Raw genomic sequence first — 7613 nt, forward strand, 5'->3', positions numbered from 1 at the left:
AATCACTTTTGCAGGTGCCAACTGAGTGGGTGAACGAGGCTGTTTGTCGCATGCTTAGGCTAGAGAATATAATGAGAAGAGCGGCAAGTGGTTTGCCATTGGACTTACGCTATCCTTTACCAACTTGACCACCGGTAGTTTAAAGGTCTCAGGTATACCCTTCAGAAAATGATACACTCCTGCTTCCGATACTTGATGTATGCATCCTTTCTCGATACACAATATGCTTTGATAGCCTTTGGTTTGAAACTGAAAATACCTGCTCTCAAGCACACAATATGCACAATATATACTAATGCTTAAAAAAATTCACAATGCAGGCACAAAGACAGGCGGCTCCTAGGAGGAAAAGTGCCAGAGATCCTTCGCAGAAGAAGTTGGCAGCGAGGACTCCTACTCCTTCAGTCACTACTAAGCGATAGACGAGAGGCTCACAGCCGATAGCTGGAAGTGAGGAGGCAGCCAGAGAGACCGTGGCATGTGCGGAGGAGCGGTACCAAATCAAGATGCGCCAGAAGCCCACACAAGACAAGCCGGTTCGTAAGAAACGACTAATCTTGCCTGAGGTCTCTGAGGAAGAGGATGAAGATGCGAAAGAAGAAGAAGAGGGAGAAGAGGAGGAAGGGGAGGAGGAGCGCTCATCCCCTAGCAGCAGCTCTGACCACACCGTAGATAATCCTGGATACAGGCATGATCCTAGGGAGAGGGACGACAATGATGACTAGCGTGCAGAGGACTGAGGGCTACCATGAAGCCTCACTTACTTTATGCACTTTTGACTTTTGCTTTCGGGCCTGCGTGCCGAAGTAGATAGCTTGATAGCGGGCAGATGTGCCCTAGTTAACAATAGGATTGGGCATGCGCGCCTCTTCTAACTTATGGGCAGATGTGCCCAAGCAAACATGCTATTTTTGATTGGCCGAAGTGTCACACGTACTGTGTCACGCCCTCGATTTTTGACATAAATAATAAACACTTTTAATAAATAAAGTCCTCACTGTAATACAAATAATACCCCAAAAGACCTTTCTGTTCACTGTTCTCAAATAAAATTCAATGAGTACATCCCTGGCTCGAGGCCCTAAGTTATCGAAATACCAATGTCCGAAGAAAATAATATTACAGTTCTAACAAATGTCTTTCCAAAAATACTCCTTTCGAATCAAATGCAAATAATCGCCTCTTTTATACCTTTGAAAGACATGATCAATAAGCACGATATGCACGCCATGCCAACTTCCTTATTTTTGTACCTGAAAATGATAGGGTTTGAGCATACACGTGCCCAGTAGAGAAATCTATACGCAAGTTATAGGAAAATATGATGAGTTATGCATCTAGAGTGAGAGTGTAACGACAGATAAGCCCAAGTACACAAGACTGTCAACAGTAGCACACTATGATCAGGGATTCTAGGCGACCTATATGAAGGATCTATCTGCTCATATGTCAAACAAGGACCATCAATATTCCTACATCATTCTAAGTAAATAAACAACAGCCTTAGTACCGTTCATTACATCTCGTACAATTTCACAATCTTTCACATTCCACATTTCATCACCAAATCCCATTTCTCATTATCATCAGTCGCCAGAATCTCTTTCATCAACTTCATAAACCAATTTCATGTCATGTGTTTGAGCCTAAGCTCCTGCCAGGCACTTACTCGATAACGAGCCCTGAAAGCGTACGATTTGAGCATACAGCTCCTGCCAGGCATTTACTCATTTAAGAGCCCTGAAATTATACGATTTGAGCATACAGCTCCTGCCAGGCATTTACTCATTTAAGAGCCCTGAAATTATACGATTTGAGCATATAGCTCCTGCCAGGCATTTACTCATTTAAGAGCCCTGAAAGATCTCTTTGTGACTATTTGTCATCACGTTCATTCCGCGTTCCACAAACATCAAATCATTCAATCGAATCCAAAAGTCATTTAATCAATTTAATCAAACAAGTACTCCTCTACCAATTAAGCACGTCACAACATTTCTTATAGTCTACGACGTTCACGGACTCCTTCACGCTACTATAGCCTTTACGACGATACTCCAACTATGCTAACGAAAAACCAATGGCCCAGATACGTTCGACGAGTCGTACGATACGATCTTTCAAGCTTAGGAATGATTGTCAAATATTCTAATTTTCAGCAGAGTAGTCCGTGTTCAAAAATTTATTAAAAATAGCATACTCAATAACTTTCAACGATTCCAACGCCAAAACATCACCAACTTACCCATCTTTAAAACCTACAAGGACCCATAACCAATAGGGTCGTTTAACCATAGCTAATCAATGAAGAACACTGCTCAGTGAGCTGCCCAGATTTTCAGATTACAAGGCAATCTTCTACAAATCACTATAAATCGAGTTCTTAATATTTTTGAGTGATTCCAGTCTCAATAGTTGTACGATTGAACGAAGCTTAAAAGTCACGAAGGAACCCTTATCAAATCTGCACTCCAAGGGTGGTTAAACAGGGGTTTACCGAGGCTACATGAATCTGCCTGACAGATTGACATACCTCCACTCAATCGATCATAACTTTTTGTGTACTAAGAGTTTTAAGACGATTCCAGTGGCGAATGAAAGCTGACTTCGAGGTCTTCGAACCGATATAAAGTTTGCATAAAACGAACATCGGACGAGGAAGTTATGGTCGTTCGAAGTGGGCTGAAACCCAGAAAACGAGACAGATTGCAGACCAGTATTCTAGATATCACCATAAATTCAATTCTCAACGGTTTCAAGTGATTCCAGCGGCATTAGAACAGGCTTTAAGTCTACTCTATTTCATACGAAGGAACCAAAATTCAATTATGAGCTTAAGGCGGCAGAAAACCCCAACAACGAAGACCCTGTTCTGCAGAATTTCGGAAATGAAAGGGATAGTCTCAAACAACGATTTTAAGCACGATCTATCAACATAATCAACATACAAACGCATAACAAGCGTAAGAAATCCCTACCTCATGGGTTTTGAGCAAAACCCAACCCTTTGACCAAGTCAACCGAGTTCTCACGTGGCCCGATCGTAATTTTTCTTGGTTATTCGGAAAGCCCGCGCTCCGTAGAACAACTTTAATACTCGGGCCTTGTCCGGAATCTCACCCTAGGTGGATGAAATCGAAGAGAGAAGAGAGGAGAAAAAATTTCGGAGGAGAGGAGAGAGAGACAGTGAGCCGAAGAGTGAGGGAGAGAAATGGGAGAATTATTCTCCCCGGGAAAAAGATAAAGGTGGGGGAGGAATCCCCCGCTTCTCGCGCCACACACACACGTGCACCTCTCACATAATTACCATTATATCCTTTCACGAACACGCCACACCGTAAATCCACACCGTCTATCTCGACAAGTCATACGATTGCAAAAGAAAAATACGGTCCAAAAAAATATGGGTCTCTACATACTGCAGTTCCACCGTTTTGACATGGATAGATCATGGTTTTAGCTATAAAAATTGCATTTTCATAATTTATTTACTCTTGTAATGGATAAGAGTGAATAAAAACTCACCACTAATACCAAACTTGCATTAATGACATACTGAGACTGTTCACAGACACATATACATGTATATGTGTTACTAGCTCAAAAGAAAATTAAGAATATACCCTAGGATATGTCCAGGATACGAGGATACGGGAAATATAATGAAATTTTGGGCATTAAAGTGCCAAAACTCAAAACACTTCAAGTTCGCCAAAACTGACACTTTTGTAAGGTCAAACATGTATAACATGACCTGCGAGAGTCGACGGAACTAAGAAAAATGTCCCGAAATAAAATTTAGACCCAAAAGTGCTAAAAATGACGCAAAATGGACACGAGATACTAAACATGACTCGATTATATCCTGGACTGAAACTGACACCTCTGTACAGTCACATTAGGTCCATATGACTTGTACGGCATGAGAGAACTTGGCGAAAACCTTTAAAACGAATTTCAACCTCTCGAAAACCTCGATTTGGACTTAAAATGGGCTGCCGAAGGTCCAAAATCTCCGTTAAACGTGAAACTTCGAATCCGATGCTTGGATATAGTCACATATGCTTATTATGACTTACTTGAGCCATCAAAAGTGCAAAAAGACCTTTGGAACGAAAAATGACCAAAATTGGACAGTAGTTGTTAAAAACTGTGAAATTGCAGGTTGCAGAAGCGCGCGATGGACTGGGTTCATCGCGCGATGGAAGCCTCATACGCACGGTGAAGTGAGACTGTCGCACATTGGTCTATCTCTACTAAGCCATCTGTAACGACCCTGAATTTTGGTCAATAAAAATTTCGTTAAATATTTGAATTTTATTTGAATTACTTATTTTCTCTTGTGTGGCTATATGATTGCTTGTTAATTTTCGTCGTAGTTAAAATTTTGCTCTCGACTAGAAACCCTACTTGACCAATTTAGTTAATTTCCAACCGACTACTTGGAGGAACCGAGCAACCAACTTACCTAGTTACTAGATGAACCTTTTGGACCGTTTGAAACTCTTGAACCTTGTCTTTACCCATTGGTCCATAATGGTTAGGGTAATCTTTATCCATTGGACAATAGGCTTCCTATTAAAATATTTTGCTAAGTACAAGATATAGTATTTTAATGGTTTATAAAAACATGTGCTAGTACTTATATGCATTGTTTATTGGGGATTCTCCCACCCCTCCATTATCCATTGGTTAATAACCACAAGGGTAATTTTTGTCCATTGGATAATAAACTTTTTATTATAAAAGTACATGTAGTCTTTCAAAATCTTATTTTAAAATAAATGGTACTTGTACTCTTTTGTCCAATGGTTATTAACCGCAAGGAAAATTATTACCCATTGGGTAATAACCGTTAGGGAAGTTAGTGACCCTTGGATAATAGAGTCTTTTGACCAAATAAAGTACCGACGTGACTAGGGAATCTTCCAATAAAGTTGATTTGACTAGTCAACCTTTTCAACCCTAGAAAATTACTTATTTATTTCCTTTTATTAATTTGGTTTTATTCTTTGTCCTTTGGACAATAAAAGTTAGGGGAACTATTATCCATTGGATAATAGAAACCCAATTCTTTATATTAAAAGGGTTTTGAGCAAAAGTACTTGAATAGACTTTTATAATTGCTTTAAAGTACTTTTTGATTATTTTATTATAAAAAGTTCCCTAGTTATTATTGTCTATTGGATAATAAAAGTTAGGGTATTTATTATCCATTGGGTAATAGAGTTATTCTTTCACCAAGTACATGGGCTTATTAAACTAGTCATTTTTCCTTATTGCCCATGTGATGAAGTACCCATATTTTATTATGTAGCCTTTAAAGCCTAATATTCTCCTAAGTACTTTGTTATTATTTTGTATTGGGCTTTTGTACCCAATTAGATTTATTTATTGGGGAGTTGATCTTCCTAGAGTACAATACCCATTAGTTTATTGGAGACATGTGTTTAATTAAGATTCTTATTTGGTTATTAGATTTGGGAAAATCTTGTACTTGTACCTTTCTTATTCTTTCTAGTTATTATGCATGCATATATATATATATATATATATATATATATATATATATATGTAAGTGTACTAAGGAGAGAGAGAGAGAGAGAGAGAGAGAGAGGGAGAGGGAGAGAGAGATTGCCGAGAGAGAGAGGGAGAGGGGAGCCGAGAGAGAGAGAGAGAGAGGGAGAGAGAGAGAGAGAAGGAAGAAAGGAGGAAGATGGGTTGTACCTTGACTTGATCTTTCTCATCTTTTCAAATCCTTGGTGAATCTTCCTTCCTAGCTAAGAAACTAGCCCTCCATTAACCTCCATTGTACTTCTATATTTGTTTAGCACAAAATCTTGTACCTTTGTCTCCAAATCTTCCAACAAATCTTCCATAAATCCCATCCAAGGACAAATTCTAGCCATGCAAGCCTACCTTTTAGCCTAACCTAGCCATGTAAGCCTAGGATAGCCTTTGATCTTCCATGATTACATGCCATGTGTCAAAATTTGAGGTAGAGAGAGAGAGGGGGGGGGGGCCGGCCATGAGAGGGAGGGAGAGCCCAAGAGTTTTGCCTATAAATAGCAAGCCATTCTAAGTTTTGAACTCACACCTTCACCTAGCAACTTCTCTCTCTAGAAAAATTGTGTTCTTTCTTTTGTTCTTCATGTTCTTGAGTAGTTCTTGAGTTCTTCAAAGAAACTCAACCTAGGCCGCCACTAACCCGCCACTCGACCACCCCCTCGATCCAAAAGTAGTAGTAGTAATAGTCAAGCAGAAGTTTCGAGAGAAACCTTTCTCTTTCGAAGCTACCGGGAGCATACCGTAGGAAGTTACTCCGTCCGATAGCCGACGTACCTTCCGTAGCCGACTACCGCCAAGAAGTAAGGTAGAATACCTCTACTCACTTCCCTACGTATAAAGTAGAACCCCTTGACCCTAACTCTACGTATAGAACCGTATGATTAGAAAGTAAGGAAATCTTTACTTACTTCCTATGTACTTACTTACCCAAGTATAAAGTAGGTTATCTTTATTTACGTACTTATCGTTTGTTTAGAAGTATTCGTATTTTGATCTTTAAGATAGTTATGAGTATGCGTATATGAGTTGCTTGTATTACTTGTGGTATGTGATAAAGCATAAGTGATTTCACTCCAAAGACGTCCGTACATGTGGCGTTGTGCTTTGAATAAAGCATAAGTGATACACTTCAAAGGCGTCCGTACATGTGGCGTTATGCTATAAGTAGTGATTGAGCGTGATAAGTAATATAGAATTGGATGATCTTGTTAGAATAATTCCTGCTCACTTTTGTCCTACCGCGGAGTCTTTGCATGTAACGAGACACGAGAATCGAGAAAGTAGAAACTTGACACCTAGGGTGTGGTTAATAAAAGGAAATGTTTTTCGAGGAAGAAAATATTTTGAAACTACATAATGACTAGTTTTGTGTGGCATTATGTGTGTGTGTTGTGTGCCAATGGGAACCCGGGACGGCGGAACCATTGTGAGGATACTCGGGAGTCCGGAACGGCGGAACCGAGGTTGGGTGAGTTAAACGATTTTTGAAATGTTTTTGAAACCGCAATGTGGCCGGACTTGGTAGCCCATTGTGTGTATGGAAACCCGCGATGTGGCCGGACATGGTAGCCCATCGTGTGGATTGTGAAAACCGCAACGTGGCCGGACTTGGTAGCCCGTTGTGTGTATGAAAACTCGTAATGTGGCCGGACTTGGTAGCCCATTGCGTGGATTGTGAAAACCACAATTGTAGGTGGACAAATTCAAGTAGTGCTCTGAACAGCACTGGAATGCAACGGCTTCACGTGCCTCTTGAACGTAACCCTAATTTGTCAATGAAACCCCTGTCCTGCAAAACAGACAAGGAGTGAGTGCACCTTTGCCTCTCGTGGCAAAGGCCCTCCGATGCCTTTGTTAGTATCACGTACTAGCAATCAAACCCTAATTATCAGTAGGAAAGAAAATAGAATGCAGCGTATTGCGTACCTTTTACCTTTAGGTTTACCTCTTATTTATAGATTTGCGTATGCTTGCTGGCCAAGCATCCGTGTTGCCCTAGGATTCCTAACTCGTATAGGAATCCCAGGATATCAAGGATTCTCGTT

General features: G+C 40.3%; 1 long non-coding RNA gene across 1 annotated transcript; it reads right to left on the reverse strand.

Moving 5' to 3' along the window:
• Positions 1–953: 953 nt before the first annotated feature.
• On the reverse strand, positions 954–3341 carry LOC131308502 (uncharacterized). Its single transcript, XR_009194450.1, has 2 exons — positions 2979–3341; positions 954–1253 (listed from the first exon to the last, which is right to left on the reverse strand). It is a non-coding gene; the product is annotated as an uncharacterized LOC131308502 (long non-coding RNA).
• Positions 3342–7613: the final 4272 nt, after the last annotated feature.

The sequence above is a fragment of the Rhododendron vialii genome, chromosome 11a (genome assembly GCF_030253575.1).
Source record: "Rhododendron vialii isolate Sample 1 chromosome 11a, ASM3025357v1".
NCBI classification, from domain to species: domain Eukaryota; kingdom Viridiplantae; phylum Streptophyta; class Magnoliopsida; order Ericales; family Ericaceae; genus Rhododendron; species Rhododendron vialii.